Here is a 19421-nt window from a genome sequence, read left to right as displayed (position 1 = left end):
GCAAAACCTATGCATTTGGGTACTGCTGGCTTTGAGCAAAATGCCTGCTGGCACACAGCAGGAGCATAATAAACAGTTTGTTGAATGTAAATAGTCCATAAGCCAAAAATACTGATCTAATACCTAGTATCAGACCTATTTCTCTGAAAAAGATTAACCTGAGTCAATGAGGATGTAAACCTTATCATCATTTATCAGGACTTTTCAGTTATTTCAGGAAATGTGAAAAGTGTTTTGCTTGGTAAGAAGAGGCACATGTTTTTATAGCCTTGTTCTTGCTAACATTTTTTCACACCTCTGTTCCTCAGTCTGACCATGCTCCTCTCTGTCGGCCTACACATGCTGAACTTGCTACCCACACACCCCCGCAAGCACTTACCACACTGTGACAAAAACATACCATATTTTCCAGACAGGGGTTTCTTACTTTTTAAACAATACTAAAATAGAAAACATCAACATGAAAGTTGACCCTCTTCAGATCTACGGTCTAGGTAAGTAAATAGGATGGAAACTACAACAGAAACATTCGATTTAGCCCCGGTGGTTCCCACTGAAGTAATTGGCCTGAAGTCTGAGGAGTATGTCTACTTAATAAGGTGAAGACCAAGACTGTGCCTGTTATCCTTTAACCTCGGGGTCTGTTTATAATTTGTTATTCATTAAACAGCTAATTCTTTACCAGGAGGCCAAAAGCTAGCTATCTTTGCCATGATATAGTATCCTAAGTCCTGTTGCTGCTTGTTCTGCCCTTTCTTTGGCAGATATAATTACAAGTGAGCTCAAGGAACAAAAGCACTCAAAAAGCAGATACAGAAACAGAAGCAGAGGAAGAAGAAAAAGAAGTTGATGAAGAAGAAGAAGGTGAAGGAGAAGGAAAAGGAGGAGGAGAAGGAGGAAGCGGGGGAGGAGGAGAAGGAGAAGAAGGGGAAGAGAAGGAAGAAGGAGATGGAGACGGAGGAGGAGGAGGAAGAAGGAAGAGGAGACGGAGGAGGAGGGAGAAGAGGAGGGAGGAGGAAAGAGGAGGAGGGGGAAGAAGAAAAAGGAAGAGGAGGGGGAGGAAGAACACTGTGACAGGAAATGTGCCAAGGTCTAGCTCTGGAAACAATCTTTAGTAAAACAGGGTCTTGGTCATTGGATCTCAATGGGCTATGGGGGAAACATGGCTTTGTTTGTTTGCTTGTAGGTTGTTTGGTTTGGTTTGAGGGATACTGATATTGATATTAATATCCATAGTGTCGTGGTGGGCAGGAAAGATGAAAGGCCAGAACTGGCTGGAGGAAAATGCTGGGATTTTTTTTTTACTCCAGAATGCAAGAGACTCGGAAAAAATGTCAGAAAGGGGAAAGTGCCTGAAATGAAATGTCTGGAAAACAAACCAACAAACAACCCTGTTAGCATAGTAGTTAGTCTTAAAAACAAAACAGAGAAGACTCCTCCTTCTTTTTAAATGTAAGGAAAGAATATGAGTTGGCCTACTTAATGAAACTGTTTGAAACCCTGCCTATTAAAATTTCCTGGAAGAGTTATACACCCATCATTCTCTTACTATTTTACCATCTTCTTAACAAATCATATGTTGAAATCTCCAGGCATGTTCCGCTAATCCCAACGATCCCCCCACCTTTAGCTTCAGTCACCTGACAAATGTTTTCTGCGGGCATAGTGTACTTAAAACTCTCTACTGCCTGAAGAAACAGACACTTGCACACACACACACACGCGCACACACACACACACACACACGATGGATTCAGTCTCTGTCCTCACACAACTTTTAAGCTCCAGAAAAGCTGATTTTAAAAATGCATTTAAGAATCCATTTTTTTTAAATTTTAAAGATTAGACCATCTTTATCATGAAGATTTTCAGAATTAATTATAAGGAGACAAAAGAGGCTAAGCAAGTCTCTAAATGATGGCCTCTGGATACTGAGAGAATAACAGAGATGCAGAAAGACAGTTTCTGATGGTGAGTAAATTCTGCTTCACAAGGAATCACCCCCGAGCCATCATCCTCACACCCCAGAATCTCCTTTGAAAGGAAGTTACAAACATCAGTGAAGCCAGTAGGAGCAAAGACTTGAATTATTACTTTAGAGTCATAAAGAAACTCGTGGGGGCAGAGATCCACCTGTGTTTCTTTGTTTTTATAATGTGGATCAGGATACAAAATTGCAGAATTTTTGCTAAGACATTTTTAAGAATATGATATTCATACTTTATTGTATTGCAGAAAAGAGGAATAATGTTCCCCTCACTTAAAACAATCACTATCCCCCTTTTACGTGTAAGTTTGAACAACACAAAATATACTGATTATGAATCTGTATCACACACAAAAAAATTTGCTATAAATGCAATTTTCTGCTCACCAGAAATTGTCTGCCATGTGGCTCTTTGTAGAGTTGTGTTCCTCTCTTAAAGCATTAGATTCACTTCCGTTGACCTCTAATGGGTTCTGCAAATTTTTGTTTTATTTTCAGGGAATACATTCCCCCCCTTGGTTATCATGCTCCAGACCTTGGGTCCAGAAAAAAATTTTAATGTAGCCAAAGCTTAGTATGTTGCAGCCTAGCACACCACATACTGGAGTAGACTGTACTATACATAGCAAATAGTCAAGGGTGGTTTCATTGAAACAGAGCAAAAACTTTCCCCTTGTTATTTTGGGATATTTCAAAAACGTGCCTCTGAGCTCTAGCATGGGGCTTGATTAATGCATGATTTCCTCTTTAAAATTAGAAACAGGAATCGAGAATGAAGCTTAATAATTTTCATTTGCTCTTCTTTTCCAAGCATTTTAATTAAGGCCTGATTCCCAGACCTGATTAAGCAGCTCCTACATCTGACTGCAGTTTTTAGTTATCCCTGCAAGGCAGGAAGCTCATTTGGAGTGAATGGGAACAATCTGGGAAGGAACAATGATTCGGGATACGCTGTGGAAGGCGAAGGGCGGAGGGTGGGGTGGGGGGCAGTGGTTGTTTGATTTTGGTTTTGCTCTTAGAATCTGTTTGCCGTGTCCCTTGCAAAGTGCAACAACACAGTTCAACAGCGAATGTCAAAAATGTCATTCTAAGCACCATTACTTTAGGACTCTCCGAGCATTCTGTGAATATTCTAGTTTCCTTTGAATTCCTTGAGTGCAATGGTATAAGAGTAACATGTACTTTAATACTTTGTCTTAAGAAAATGTAAAAGATACATGTGCTATCACTATCCAATGCTCTTTTTCTCTTGGATCCATTGTAATCAGAAAATGAATTGAACGTGTATTTTTTATGGCTTTCATGGAGCAAAAAGCTGAATAAAGAAACAGTAATTGGGCGCCTGGGTGGCTCAGTGGGTTAAGCCTCTGCCTTCGGCTCAGGTCATGGTCTCAGGGTCCTGGGATCGAGTCCCGCATCGGGCTCTCTGCTCAGCAGGGAGCCTGCTTCCCTCTCTCTCTCTCTGCCTGCCTCTCTGCCTACTTGTGATCTCTCTCTGTCAAATAAATAAATAAAATCTTAAAAAAAAAAAAAAAAAGAAACAGTAATTATCGGGGGCACCTGGCTGGCTCAGTCGGTGAACCCGCAGCTCTTCACCTCGGGATGGTAAGCTCGAGCCCCGTGTGGTAGAGATTACTGAAAAAATAAAATCATTCTTAAAACACAAACAAACTAGTAATTGTCAAACACGAGTTCCCTCAAAACCATTTCTCTCGTTGAAGATAATGGCCCTGAATTATTTCAGAACATTAATTTTTGAAATACTGGAAAGTTGCACTCTAACATAGCCAGTGGCCATTAAATGTTTCTGGCTAATATTTAGAAAATCGATAAGTAAGTTGCCCTTGTATCAAAGGAGTACAAGCTGAAACTTGTCTTATGCAAATTATATAATCATGTATGAGTAAACTCAATTTCTCAGAAGCTATATAGATGTCCTCCCCCGCCCTCATTTTTTAAATGAATTTTTAGTTACCGTGGCAGAGCCAGGCCATGAGTGGGGTCCAAAGCTGAGACACAGAGAGCCAGACTTCCCGGGGTAATGTGAACGCATCCCAACCACTAAAATTACTAAGAGTGTTTTACAGAGTCCCTTCCTTGCCATCCCCATTGCCAAGAGCCCATATCAAACCAATATCCCTTTGTTTCAGGGTTGGGTTGTAATGCCCTAATTGTTTTCAGTGTCTCCTTTCTCCCACCATCTCCCTTCTTTCCCATTCTCTCTCTCTCTCTCTCTCTCTCACATCCACCTGCAAATTGGAGTCACATGGATTTTCCTTAAACACCACTTCATTTACCTTATTTTCCAGTTAAAAAAATCTCAGCTATATCCAGATTGATCATGAGGGACCTTTAAATCCTACATGCCTGGCTGCCTCTGAACCTCCCTTCCAAAACAGCCTTTACCATTAATCCTTGCTTTTCCAAACCCTAGAAACATCACAGATCGCTGGTGGCTCTTATAAGTTCCAAATACAATAGGTCTGAAGTGGAGCCTGGGATTCAGCTGTGCCATCGTTGCTAGTGGTACAGACTACATTTTGAAAAACAAAGATTTAGACGACTCTTCTCTTTGGTCATGGAAACACTGGCCTCTGTCAAGGGCTTATTTGAAGGATGAGAAAAGGGAACTACATGCAATAAAATATCTCATATCTGATTGAATTAAGTTAAGGGCAGGGCAAACTTTACGTTCTTTTCAAAAATTATACAGTAGTGCATGATTGATTGATAACTGTGTACATATAAGCTGTGAAGTTACCTATATCCTATGGAAGTAAGGAAGGAAAGAAGGAAAGAAAGAAAGCCCAATGTTAACAATCGAAACTTCTGAGACAATTGTCCAACATTTTATAAGCTACATAAAATCTAAATACTACCACAAATAACATGACCAAACTTAGTCTGAATACTGTATTTCTGTCCTGGGCATCAAGCATTTATTTGCTTTTGCTCAGTCACTGCCCTCCTACTTGCAATGATCCATGAGCTGGATTCTCTCCATTTGTTCCACTAACCAGAGTCCAACACCCTTTAGCAAATGGCACCTCTTGCCTCTTTAAATCTCTGCATCATTGGAAAACTAAAATTATGCTCTTCAAAAAATCCTCTAAAGCCAATGCTATAGAGTTATATACTTTTATTTAAAGCATTCTTTTGTTTTAAGAGATCCATGATTTCTACTTTGTTTCCTAAATGGAGTATTGACAGAGATCAATAATCCAATAGAACAATCTGACATAGCATAGGAATAGCTCTTAATTACACTGGCTAGAAAAGTGGTAGAAAGTAAAACTCATCAAATCTGCATGTTGTTTCAAATACAAAATTATTAAATATATAGTTTCAGTGTTTTTACTGAGTATACATGATAAAAGTTTGAGTCCTCTGGTCTTCCACCTGGACTGCCAATGTGCCATCCAGACCGAGGAAGACCCGGAAATTGGGACTCGCAGGAGCCATGGCCATAGCCCCATCTACAGGCACCGGAAGCTCCCAGGAGGACTGGGTGATTCTGGCGGCACGGGTCACCACAGGGTCCACCTGGACAGATATCACCCAGCTTACTTTGGAAAAGCTGATATGAGACATTACCACTTGAAAAGGAACCAGAGCTTCTGCCCAAATGATAAACTGTGGGCCTTAATCAGTGAGCAGACACAGGGGAATGCCACCAAAACCAAGGCTGGAACTGTTCCTATCACTGATGTGGTGCGATCAGGCTACTACACGGGTTTGGGAAAGGGAAAGCTCCCGGAACAGCCTGTCATCGTGAAGGTCAAATTCTTCAGTAGAGTTGTGGAGGAGAAGATTAAGGGTATGGTGGGGAGGCCTGCATCCTAGTAGCTTGAAGCCATGTGGAGAGAGCTTCATTTAATGCTAACAGGTGCTTTTCAAAAAAATAAATAAAATAAATAGTAATAATAATAACAACAACGGTAATAATAATAGAATTATCTGAACTCTGGAGAACCAAAGAAAGCTTTTATCTTATGGAAAATGGACTGGCATCTCAGTAGGTCTTCCATAACTATAGCTCAGTTTTTATATAGTGGAAAATTATATAAATTTGATAAAGTAAGCATTTTCAAATAATGGGAACTAATTTTTTCCATGTGTACTACTGCATCTTTTAATAGACCATAAAATTGTAAGCACCATCTGTTTGTCTTGTAATAGACCCTCCTCAACCCCCAGCTAATTTGAATTTCATGTTACTTGATCCAAGATTGGACATGTCATGCAAGCAAGCTAATCAAAGACCTTACCTGGAATTGACATATGAACTTGAGAAGAGAAGTTCTATTTCTACCAGGTTTGCTAATCTGAGAGAATGTGAATCTGGGCTTTACAGTGGCCCAGTAAGAAAGAGTGGATGAACTCAACTGTATGTGATCATATGAGGCAGAGGAGAGGAAGAGAGAATGGGAAGGAGAATAACAGTATAGGTTGGGAGGTGAGTGGAAAGAAGAAGAGAGCTTTGTCAGTTCTGAACTTTCGTCCCAACCAGTAAGGTCCTAATCCCTGAAACTCATCTTTTGATCATATGTACTACCCAGCATCCTTTCCAAACTCAAAATACAATGAACTCCCTTATTTTGGTTAATCTAGTTCAAATTAAGGTGATATGAGTAATATATCACATCCATATAGGATGCATTCAGTTCATTATTTGGGGTGGGGGTTTGTTTGTTTATTAAATTTATATTTTTTTACCTGGTGTATTCCATTAAGATGCCCTGGTGTTTATATGGCCATCCTCTCTAGTTATTCTCTATAGGGTAGTAAGTACCCAATTTTATGGGTATATTATCTTCCAGTTGAGACTAATAAAACTGGAATATCTTCAAAATATATAACAAAGAAATAATATTTTTTCTGATTCTTTCTTTCATGTCTGATCCCAAAGCCAAGAGAAGAAAAGCTATCCTGCGTTTCCTCTTCCCATTACCCTAGGTGCAAGGTTTTGCCTGTATGGGACCCACAGCAGTTGACAAGTCAATATATTTATGTGCCAGAAAATGTGCAAGGGTAGAGTTCTACCTAAATTTACATAGAACCCAACAAATTTATCCTGAAGACAATCTAGAAAATATACTTGTCCATTTTTCTGAGTGTTCCTGATGAAAGCCATAAACTCAGAGTAAACATGGATTCCCCAAATTGCTACACTTGAAGTGGCTGCAAAATTAAAAACTATTTCCTTTTTGAACAAGGTCATCTAACACCGTCTGGGAGCAAAATCAGACTCCCTGAATAAATAGAAGAGAAGCAGTGGAGAGCCGTGGAAGTTCTTCAGCCCAAGAAATTGACTCCAACGTTTAGCTACATCTAAGTTTGGAAGCCCTTGTTGGAAAAGAAAGCCTACTCTAAGAAGAAAAGTTTGTTGGTTTTTTTAAAAAATCATAGTAGTTGTCCTAAACACATGTCTCCAAAATATGAATCATTTTATCTCTATCTCAGCTTTCCCTGAGAAGCATGGGTTAATGGGTTGAAAGTACCTACCTGTGGCACCTCTCTTTCTAGCAACTCCAAAAACCTGAGCCTGTCTCAATAGATGGGGTCATGTCTGCACTTTTTAATCCTCATTCTCCCTGAGAGAGAGAAGCTCTTCATCAAATCAGTCAAGGAGAGAAAAGAGTTGAGGCCGTGGAATTTTTCTGGCACAGACTTCATGGTGTTTCTCCTCAATAGCAGTGTCCCTGATCAGTGTCCCGACAGCAGGCTGTCGGGTACAGCCTCGTGCCTGCATCTCCTTCCCCCAACAAGCCGGTTCTCTCCTTCCCTCTCCCCTCCAACCTCCCCTGCACCACACAGCCACCTTCTCAGGTTGGCCACACTCCTGCCTTCTGGAATGGTCTCCCTGGCTGTGATGAGAAGAGCTTTCTAAAAAGCTCTGGGGTTTTTTTTTCCCCTAAAGGAAGACAGCAAAAGACCCATTCTAATGTTTCACAAAAGACTCTCTCCTCCATTGTGCTGCAAAATTATACGTTGGTCTCATCTGAGAGAAAACAGCGTATAGTGTGATCCTTTCATGTGTGGACTCTTACATCTGCCTATTAGCAGCTGTGTGTCCTTGATATTTCCATGCCTCTGTTTTCTCGTGTGTAAATTGGAAAAAGCAGTAATACCTCCAGCATGTAGTTATGGTGACAATTAAATGAATCCATATATGTCAAGTTTCAACACTGCTTGTCACAAAGAAGTGGTCTCTCGGAGTGTCCTCTCACCATGGCTTCCTGCACTCCTGGTCACCCCTTTTGCGACTCTGCACTCGGCATTGATACCTTCTACACACACCAACAGAAGTTAGAATCCTTGGCTCGTCAATGGAAATTTACTACTTAACAGTTTAATGCCATTTTGAGAATTCCTGTTTGTTACAGAAACAAAATAAAATAAAAGTTGACACAGTCAAGAACTTCATCTTATCATGGATTTCAGTCCAGAATTGAGAAGCAAACTTAGTGTGGCTATTTTCAACTCGATATGATTAATATAATGTAAAAACTATCTTAATTTTTCCGAGTAAAATGAAGGAAGAAGAGAAAGAAGGAAGAGGGAGGGGAGGGATGGGAAGGGGGGAATAGGGAGGGGACGGGGGGAAGGGGGAGGGGATGGGAAGAAGGGAGGGAGTTAAACCACTCTCAAGAAAATCATGAAACTACATCAAAATTCACTGTAAAACAATCCCATTTCGCATCCTATTAAACTCCATAGGAAATGACATTTGCTACAGTAAGAAAAACAGATGGTGAAAGGAGAGAGGAAAATAAAATTCTTTGAAAACCGAGAATGAAAATGCCACTGCTAACACTTTGGGTCCCTCTGACGTGTTAATATATCAAGTTATAGCCTCCAAGACAGTCAGTTTCTTCATCATACGCATGCCTTCCAGCCTAAAATAGTCCCATGGGGCTTCTAAAGTAAGACGTGTGTGGTGTCGGGGACGTGTGTTTGTGTGAGGTTGCATGTGAGTTTGTGCGTGGGGCCAGGACAGGGAACAGTGGGGGTCATTCACGCCCACGAGGCAGGCAACCCTGAGCGGGACACTTTGCCAGCAGCCCAGTGATTCATCTTCCTCTCTGGCACAAGTACATCACGGCCTCTGTTTTGCTCTTAGTTCACATTTGTCTTTCTTAAACCAATGAGTCATGAGTTGGAAATATGTATGAAGTAATCAAGAAGAATATGTCACTGAGTTATTTCTGGTCATTCCAATATACACATCCTAGGACATCGTGCATTTGAAAGTCAATTTTTTTTAATATGATAGGTTTATACAAAGGCAACAGAATTGGTTCTGTAAGAAAAAGAAAGTCAGGTGCAAGAAGAAATGGAGCCTGGTACAACAACGAAGTCTAGGTGCAGAGAATCAAAATTTCTTCCGAGGAAATTGCATGAATTCTTGGTCACTCGCATTAGCAGAGAAATAGTCTTGCCAAAGTTGAGGGCTGGGAAACAAATGAGATGTGGTCTGTTGCAAAGCTGTCACACCACTCCACAGCAAAAAAAAAAAAAAAAAAAAAAAAAAAGCCTGATATACGAACAAAATTCTTCTTTTAATGCCTTCCCATCCAAAGCTAATTACCTGGGAAATCGGGGAATTAAATAATTGAGTTTGAGCATGAGAAAACAGAACCCGGGAAGCAGCCATATATAATGCCTTGCCTAGTAATTACCAATGCAGGACATTCTTCATTTACCCATTTGGTCAGCAGTCACCTGTGGGGCCCTGACCACAGGCCCGGATGGAAGTCTCCCAGGCACTGAGGACCTAGCAGTGCACCAGCTGATGCAGCCCCTTTCCTCGCGGACCTTAGGTTTCCCAGGTCCAGGTATTTAGCAGATCATAACAGGAATAATTTTTGTGACAGTAAGTGGTATGAGGGAATATGGGATAGAGACATGAAGATTTGAAATGGAGGGAAAATCCCAGGAGCTGAAGGATGAGAAGGTGTTGGCAAGAACATTCCAAGCAAAGAGAACATCATTGTCAGTCCCTATGGCTGGAAGGAAGGAGATTTCTGAGAAACTGAGAGAGGAGCGTTAATGAGAAATTGAGGGAGACACAGGGCATGAGGCGGGAGAAGAACAGAGGTTGCATGCGGGAAAACCTGCCAGGCCCCGCTGAAGGCTGTGGACTCTTTCCAAAGAATCATTATAAGTTACTGGAAGCAGGGAAGTGACACAATCGGATGCACTGTATTAGAGATAACTAGCTCTCATGGAAACAATGTGGTAGGGAGATAAGGAGGGACAAGAGAAGAATGTTTACAGAGCCTATTGGACACCAACATCTTGATCCAAGATGATGGTTGTGGAGATAGGAAATGGAGAAATTGTTGTGAGGGTTGAGAAGCTTTTATCAATAAGATAGTAACTGTCTTCTGCCATACAGAGTGGGATGAGAGAGAAAAAAGAAAGGAGAGGTGGGATCTGGGAGCTCTCTTCTGTGAATTAGAAAGAAGACTTCCAGGGTCCCTGGCTGCCTCAGTCTGAAGATTACATGACTCTTGATCTCTGGATCACAAGTTCAAGCCCCATGCTGGGTGCAGAGATTACTTAAAATGAAATGAATAAAAAAATTTTAAAAAGGACTTCCTCTCTGTGTCACATACATACTTTTATACTTCTACTAGTTTCCCCACTCTTTTTGTTCCCTTTCCCCCACTATTTTATGTGAAGTGGTGGTATCTCTGGTTGGGGTCATGGCAAAGCAAAGGGAGGAATGGATATTACCCAGCAACTGTGGCCTTACCTAGATGTAGTAAGTGATAAGATTTGTGTGGTTTCTGTTTTGGAAAGCAGTAGGTACAGCCTTGGTTTTACACAGAATAATTTATTATGTTACATGCAAGCAATTTTCTCTTCTCGAAGTGTCAGTTTAGAAGGAAGTATGTGTTGATTTTAAGCAGCCAAAGGGTATATACTAATATAGACATATGTCACTTTTTTGGCTGCCCAGCATCTGACCTTCTTCTGTACATTTAGGAAATTTTTTATCTTATAAATCTTGATGGGAGGTACATCCTACTCTAGAAGCAAAAGATGCCAGATACACAACCAACCCAGCTATTTTTGCAGCTAGTAATGGGTACATCTCCTAGGCTGAGTCAATCAGAAGTACCCACCATGTATTATAAACCAGAAATTAACAATCAAAAGAAGGAACTGCTGGGGCGCCTGGGTGGCTCAGTGGGTTGGGCCGCTGCCTTCGGCTCAGGTCATGATCCCAGGTCCTGGGTTCGAGCCCCACGTCGGGCTCTCTGCTCAGCAGGGAGCCTGCTTCCTCCTCTCTCTCTGCCTGCCTCTCTGCTTACTTGTGATTTCTCTCTGTCAAATAAATAAATAAATAAATAAATAAATAAATCTTTAAAAAAAAAAAAAAGAAGGAACTGCTGAAACTATGCCAGCGGTGGCAACCTCAGTGTCTGTTTCTTGGTGATGGCAGAACCAGGGGATCCCCAGGAACAATGTAGGTGGGATGCACATCAAGGTATTGCTCTTAGCAGTAGATACAATTGTATTTTCTCCTAATGTGTCTTAAGTTGTGGATCTCGCATCAAACGCAAACCTCTTTGTTCTGCCTTCCCAGTGATTCTGAGACTCTCAATACCCTTTCAATTAATTCCTTTGCTCCATTTCTATATGGCCTTTAAACTAAAACCCTTAAGGAATACAATAATGCTTCACAGCCCACTCACCGGATGGTTTAACAAACTGAGGAACATTCTTCACATGTGCATGGTCGATTTAGTGGTCCATTATATATTTCAGAAGATCTCTTTATGTAACCTATGTCTTCATTCAAGAGCCTCAGGTTTTACTGTTTGCTGTGTTTGCCACTTCTTTACATTTATGAAAACAGATCCTTTCCCCCAAATACACATGGGCCATTACAGGCATTTCAGAAGATGATGGGTAGAGATTTGACTTCAAACTCTGAGGCAATAAATGTGACATTTTTAGCTGGTATCTCCTTGATATTCAGGCCAACAGACATGCTTGCTCTCACACTGCTGACACAGAAACTTGCCCCTTGCACCACCTGCCAGAACCCAGAAGGCACATGAATTCAGGAGTGTTAGCCAAGGGCAACACAGGAGCAAGAGTGAAGGGAAAAGATTTAATGTTACCGCAAGCCAAAATGGAGACGACCAAAAGTACATAATTCTAGGCTCCAATTCCCACACATTCCTCAAGTGATTCTCTTTTGGAGTAATGAAAAATCCACCAGGCAACTGGACATGCTCCTCCACCAGAAGTCTAGATGAGACGGACAATCCTGCAAGCATTATCACAAAAGGGGTCGGTGTACCAGCGACTCCTTCAACATGACCTTGCAGTGTTGATAATACTCATCCTCCTCTCCCTTCTTAGCAAGGCAGCCTCTGAATGGATTTGGCTTAGATCCATGACAAAGTTCAGCTCTCGATTTTAAAAGGCAACCTCTTATTCTTTGCAGCCAAATTTATTTCATTTCCTTCTGAACTACAGAAAGCTCCTAATACTCCATTAGTTTTAGCTCCAATGTCTATTCAGTGTCAGAGCCATTTGAAGACTCCACTCTGATTTTACAGTTAATGGTCTTGGCATTGCTGAGGCTCAACACAGAGACAGGAATGAAATGACAGTAAAGATTGCTGGCTAATTGGGGCCACCCTGCTGGAAGAAATATTTACAAGAATAGGGGCTCTGACTTTTTAATTCTATATCTAACCCTCTCATCCCAGGTGATTTCTGACTCTCTAGTTCCATGAGTTCAATTATGATCTGACAACACTACATGCATTTTTCAAGCGAGGATTTAACCCTTAAACTCCAGAATCATATACCTACCTGCTTACTTGACATATACACTTCAATTCCAACAGGTAGGTCAAGCTTACAATGAAACCAAAATAAAATAATATTCTTATTTAAAAATAAAACCAAAGCTTGATTACCCCAGCACCTTCCCCCATTGTGTTTCTCCCCTAGTAATCTCCACCTTGTTTAATGGCAGCTCCACTCGACCAGTTGCTCAGCCCAAAAGCGTAGTTATCCTTGACTTCTTTCTTATTCTTAAGCTTCACATCCAAACCTTCAAGAAATCCTGTCAATTCTGTCATTGAACTAGATTCAGAATTTTACCAGGGCTCATCATCTCTCCCACCACGACCCTAGTGCAAACTGTCATCACTTCTCAGAGGACTCATTTCAATAACTTCTTAATTGATCTTTATCATTCAATTTGCAACCCTCCCCCCTCAACCTTCACTAAAGTGATTCGGTCTTGCCTTAGCAAAGTTAAACCTCAGGTTGTAGATTCTTGTTGATTGACATTCTCTTGTGGTTTTTCATCTCACTCAGAATAAAATCTGAAGTTCTTCTCATGGTTGGCAAAGCTTTCCTTGCTATGGTCCTTACTTTCCTCACTGACTGCATACCCTCCCATTGTCTTCTCACCATATTCCCACTCCAGACACACTGGACTTCTTGCTTTTTCTTGTACATATGGGGCATCCTCCTACTTGACATTCTTGGTGTATTGCTGTTTCATCTTCCTGAAATGTCCACCTCCAAATTATAACCTGTAACTTCCCTTACTTCTTTAAGGACCCTTCCTGACCCATACATTTTTAGTACATGTGCTGCTGAAGCAAGCACTCCTGACCCCTACATAAATATTGCCTCTCTACTGAGTAACTTTGCACAGCCTCATTATGCTCTATTTTTCTTCATCTCACTTATCTCCATGTATTTACTTATGTGCTTATTTTCTGCTGTCTCCCAGCAGGTCTTACTTCACGTAAGCAAATTCTGCTTATTTGGTTCACTGCTACATCCTAACACCTATGAGAACGTCTATCCATAATAAACCTGTACTCTATATTTATTGAATAAATAAAGAATGGAGATCTAAGAAGGGATCCCTGAAGGAACATTCATTTTGGAGGATTTGGGGGATAATAATAAGAGAAGCTTGTAAAGAAAACTGAGTAGTCTCCAAAGAGGGGAAAGATAAACCGCAAGAGTTCAGTGGCCTCGCTGAAGCCACAGGAAATGACTGTGTCCAGCTGCAGGAAGTGGTTAACACTTGAAAATGTTACAGAGTGAGATACTATTGCAATGTGAGAAGAGAGAAGAGAGACTATTAAGGAATCCAAGTGAAGCAAAAAAAGGGTTTCATAAAGGAGACAATGATCAACCCTGTCAAACATTGTTTATGAATTAAGTTACATCAAATGCTCATTGTGTTTAGAAACCAAAAATTTTTGTAACTTTAAAAGAGCAGTTGTGGTAAAGCAGTAAAAATAAGAATCTGACTGCAGTGGTCATAATAAGCTTCAAGAAAAGATAGAAAGGAAGTAGTAAGTACAGAAAATTTTCTGTAAAATGAAACAGAATTAAGTTGGAGTAGGATGTATGGTCATATGGGGTCATTTTTCTTTTTTTTATGCAAATTTTATTACATCTTTGTCTGCAGGTGATAATAGTCTTGTAAACAAAGAAAATTAATTATGAAGTAATAGTAGATATAATATTTTGAGTATTGGATTCCATTTTCCCTTCCCTACTCAAAGACATCATTCTTATCCTTGTCCTTTCTGAAGCCATACATTTTTAATTCACTAAAAAATATAAAATAATCCCACCCAATCTTGCCATTTTGTTTTTAGTCTGCCTTTTCTCATCTTGCAGTATGTAAACAATTGTAAATCTTGTATACAATTAGGTTAGATCATTGTATAACCAGGTTCAGACACTAAGCATATACTATAAGTGTGCTGATATTTTTAATTTAGAAAAAATTTTAAAAGAAATTTCAACTTAAAAGAAATACTCCCTATAGGTGCCTGAGTGGCTTAGTCCATTAAGCATCTGCCTTCAGCTCAGGTCATGATCCTGGAGTCCTGAGATCGTGCCCCTTGTCGGGCTCCCTGCTCAGTGGGGAGTCTGCTTCTCCCTCCCCCTCTGCCCCTCTACCTGCTTGTGTTTTTTTTTCTCTCTCTCTCAAATAAATAAATAAAATCTTTTTAAAAAATTCTCCCTATAACAATTTCATTAATTTTATAATCTGCTACAAGGTCATAACTGAAAAACACCAACCCAGGGTCTGAAAATAAAAAGTCAGTGGCTGATGGAGGATGAAAGCAAAAATCTTTGAAAATGAGGAGGTCAAGGATTTGAGAAACCAGGGTAATGGAAATTAGAGGTAGAGGCATATTGAAATCACCAAGAGTTTGGCAGGATTAATGTTAACAAAAGAAAAGCAATGAGCTGAGTGCTAAATCTGGAAGAACTGAGGTGATATGGCCCAAAAGTCTTGGGGTGGCTGCCACAAAGAGGCATGCTGGACGGCAGAACCTATCTGTGTCATCTTCCATGGAATTGGGCATTCCCACTCTGTATACTACACCTGGGTGACAACATAGCTCCCACCACCTTAATAATCAATTTTATGTTAATGGCTCAAAAAAAAAAACAACACATCTCCAATGTTGCTCTGTCCTCTGAACCCCAAACTCAGAACTATCCCCTTAAATGACATCTTTGTTCATTCTCCCACAGGCCCTCAAATTAAATATACCCCCAATTAAAGGAATCACTTGTTCCTTCCTAACTGCTTGAGAAAGAAATCTCAATGCCAACCTTAATTTTTCTCTCACATCCCACAAGTCTGTAAATTACAAATCCTATATGGCCCTCAGATCTACCCATTTCTCCACACTTTGTTGTCACAATTTTACTTCAGGAGCCCATCATTTCCTGCCTGGGTCTCTGCAGCAACTTCCTTGTAGGCACCTGTCTCCTCTCTTCCCCTGGTTTGCAGGAGGAAGATTGATTAGGGAGGTCCACTTATTTGATGTTTCTTTTTGTTATTATTATTCTTGCCACCCAATTTTTCATTATTTCCAGTTTTAAAGAATTGCCCTATTGAGTGAGCTTGAGGACAGCAGGACTCACTTCCTAGCATAGTAATGGAATGAAGACAGATTTTTTTCTTCTCTCCATCTTCCAGTACCTAAAGCATGGGCATGTTTAGGATTGGCTAGTTTGACACTTGCACTCAAGACTTTGAATATGGAGTGAATAATATGAAAGGACAGTTAGCTGTGGCATTCAAAAATAGTGTTTAGGGGCCAGAGGTGAAAATGGTACTTTTTAAAGTAAGGCCAGTTCTAGTAGTAACATCCGAAACAGATTGTTATAACACGTCACATTGGCTGTGGCCCCAACTGACAAGACTCCATTGGTTTCCACACATTTTCTGAATCTGGTTTTCCAACAATCCTGTTGATTCTCTAAATATTCCCAAACCTGTGTAAAATATTCTCCTCTGCTCGAGCTAGCCAAAGTCATTTTCTATTGCTTACAATGAAAAGTCTGACCATCACAGACCAATTAAGAAGTTGCTCCAATAATTTAGGATGAAAGAGGATAGTGGCCTGAATTAAAGCAAGGTTAATGGATGATGGAAAGTAGGGGAGAGGGTAGAAAAATTAAAATTAAAATTAAAGTTAAAATTCATGGGAATTTATCGGATATTGGGACAAGGAGAAGAAAGCATCACCGAGGATGATTTTTAGCTTGAGTAAATGAGGTGTTGTCAGTACCTCCAAACACAAGAAAGAATGGAGAAATAATAATAATAAAGGAGTTAGGCAGATGGGAGAAGAGCAGATTTGTGGTGGTGGGAGTAATTACCGTTTTAAAAAAGTTGAGTTTGAGACTTTAAGACGACATTATGGGAGACATTGAGGAGACAGATGGATAGAAGTATGAATCTGTGGGAAAATGTCAAGGATAAAGATAGAGGATTGAAGTCACCAGGAACTGAAATCATGAGAGGAAATGAGATCACTCTGGAAGAGTTCATAGCATAAGAACAGTGGGTCGAGGATGGACATCTGGAGAATGCCATAATTTAAGAGATGAGCTTAGGAAGAAAAGACTAGAAAATAAATCACTAGAAATAAACCACAGTTTCCTTTCCTGATGAGATGGTATGACTAAAATTACTCTTTCTAGTTTCTTTGGACACACAGAGCCCCTTGAAAACAATTTTCTTGTCTTTGGCAGCTTTTTCTCAATGAACAATGATTTCAAATAATTATTACCTGCCTAGAGTTTCTACCCCAAGATCCAAGCCCTACATTCTTTGTCAGCAACATCTACCTGCAAAGTCTGAAGAATAACAAACCCCTCTACATTTTAGAAAATATTTTCAGAGGGAAAATTTCAAAAAGTAATACAATGAAGGAACCAGCTATCTATCATTAACACTCCCACATAGACCTCTTATATATGCTGGAGTTCTCCATTTTCCCCCAGGCCCACCCTAAGTGTACCAATTCTAAAGAACCAGAGCCTTATTCCATCTAATTATGTTCTACTTGAACAACAAGGGTTTCTACCACCTCTTCCCTCAGTTTTTAACTTTATTTTTTATCTTTGTTATCTCTTATCAAACCAATATCACTGGTTGAAGATGCAGACTATGACGACATAAAAAAAAAAAAAATGCCTGCAATTACGTAGCCTCCTTTCTATCCTTCTCTTGGTTTCCAGTAGCCTTCTAGTATTTAACTGATGATGCAACACAGCTTTCACTGATGTACAGGAGGTGGTAAGAAGGAAATTTAATCTATGTACAATTCCTCCCTTTTTCCCTTGTCTTGGAGTGGAGGGAGGATGAAGTAGGTGTTATGTTCTACAGACCTGTGATGATTAGTTTTATGTGTCCAATTGACTGGTACTTAGAGATACTCAGATAGCAAATAAAACATTATTTCTGGGGGTATCTGTGAGGGTGTTTCCAGAAGATATTAGCAATTGAATCAGTGGACTGAGTAAAGAAGATCACCCTCACTGGTATAGATAGACATCATTCAATCTGTTAAGAGCCTGAATAAAACAAAAAAGCAGAGGTAGGACAAATTTGTTTTCTGCTTGAGCTGGGATATATATTTTCACTCCTGGTTGTCAGGTCTTTGGACTCAGACTGTGGCTCTCATCACTGACCCCTCTGGTTCTCAAGCCTTCAGGTTTGGACTGAGACTATACCACTGGCTTTCCTGGACCTGCAGTTTGCAGATGGCAGATTGTAGGACTTCTTAGCCTCCATAATTGGCTCACTGGCTCATGCAAGCCAATCCCTCATAACAAATCTCTTCTATGTATTTGTAAATATCCATATGGTTCTGTTTCTCTGGACCTTGACTAATACAAGGTCCTAGATAGGACAGAGAATTCCTAACAAGTGATAACCCAAGCATAAATTCATATGACTGTGCTGAAATTCAGATAAAGCAAACACATATAAGAATATTGAATTCAGAGTACTCAGATATTAATATTAATATTAAGTTTCAAGTCACAGAGGCAAGATTTTAGGTCAGAAACAAGAAGTTTGAGGAGAGAGGAATCCTTGGGATTTTCACAAAACTAGGAAAACGTTCACAATTTATATAAAGATATACAGTAAGGTTTGACTTGCTTGAAAGTCAAGGGAATGGGAAATAGCACCAATGAAACTTTGGAAAATATAGGCAGAAGAAAAGGAAGCAAAAGGATTGAGCAGAAGCTCTTTGAAAGTTACATTAAAAAAACATAAGCAATGAGAGAAGGACTCTAGGAAGAAGAAAGGAAGTTGGTATCAACTGATACCAATAGAGAGAGACCGAAAAATTAAGAACTGAAGTTGGTCCACTGATTTGACCATGGCAAACAACTTATGTCCTTGAGAATAGCTGTTTCTGTACAATGATGAGGATGGAAAACAGAAACCAGGGGGTTGTCAAGTAAATGAGAGAAGAGGAATTGCAGAGACCAAGCAAATAATCCATTTTCGACGACTGTAGTGATAAAAAGAAAAATAATGAAATGATAGCTAGAAGAAGATAGACACAAAGGGAGGTTTGTTTCTTTTCTTTTCTTTTCTTTCCAGAAAGGGATTTGAACTTTGAACATGTTTTTTCTGATATCCAACTTGAATTTCTTTTTTTTTTTTAAGATTTTATTTATTTATTTGACAGAAATCACAAGTAGGCAGAGAGGCAGGCAGAGAGAGAGGAGGAAGCAGGCTCCCTGCTGAGCAGAAAGCCCGATGTGGGGCTTGAACCCAGGACCTGGGATCATGACCTGAGCCGAAGGCAGCGGCTTAACCCACTGAGCCACCCAGGCGCCCCCCAACTTGAATTTCTTGAACAACAAAGAGAATTTACTGACCCTTTAAGCAAAATGATCCAGAAGTAGAGTTAGCTTCAGAAATGGTTTGATAAAAGTTTCTGCTTCTCTGATAAGAAGAAGTTACTAGAGTCAGTAGTGGAGTCAACTTCTCTAGAGCCTCTTGATTTGCCTAATTAGAGATTGTTAGTGAGGTGAGGGGAAAGTTGGCATTGGACCCAGGGAGAAAACTGAAAGATGACTCCACTCTAGTATACAC

The 19421-nt window shown here is 40.1% G+C and overlaps 1 pseudogene; it reads left to right on the top strand.

The window, feature by feature from the left end:
* Positions 1-460: 460 nt before the first annotated feature.
* On the top strand, positions 461-5889 carry LOC125095656 (60S ribosomal protein L27a-like; annotated as a pseudogene).
* Positions 5890-19421: the final 13532 nt, after the last annotated feature.

The sequence above is a fragment of the Lutra lutra genome, chromosome 3 (genome assembly GCF_902655055.1).
Source record: "Lutra lutra chromosome 3, mLutLut1.2, whole genome shotgun sequence".
In the NCBI taxonomy this organism is placed as follows: domain Eukaryota; kingdom Metazoa; phylum Chordata; class Mammalia; order Carnivora; family Mustelidae; genus Lutra; species Lutra lutra.
Note: the sequence above shows the minus strand (reverse complement) of the source record. Positions and strands in the feature narration are given on the sequence as shown.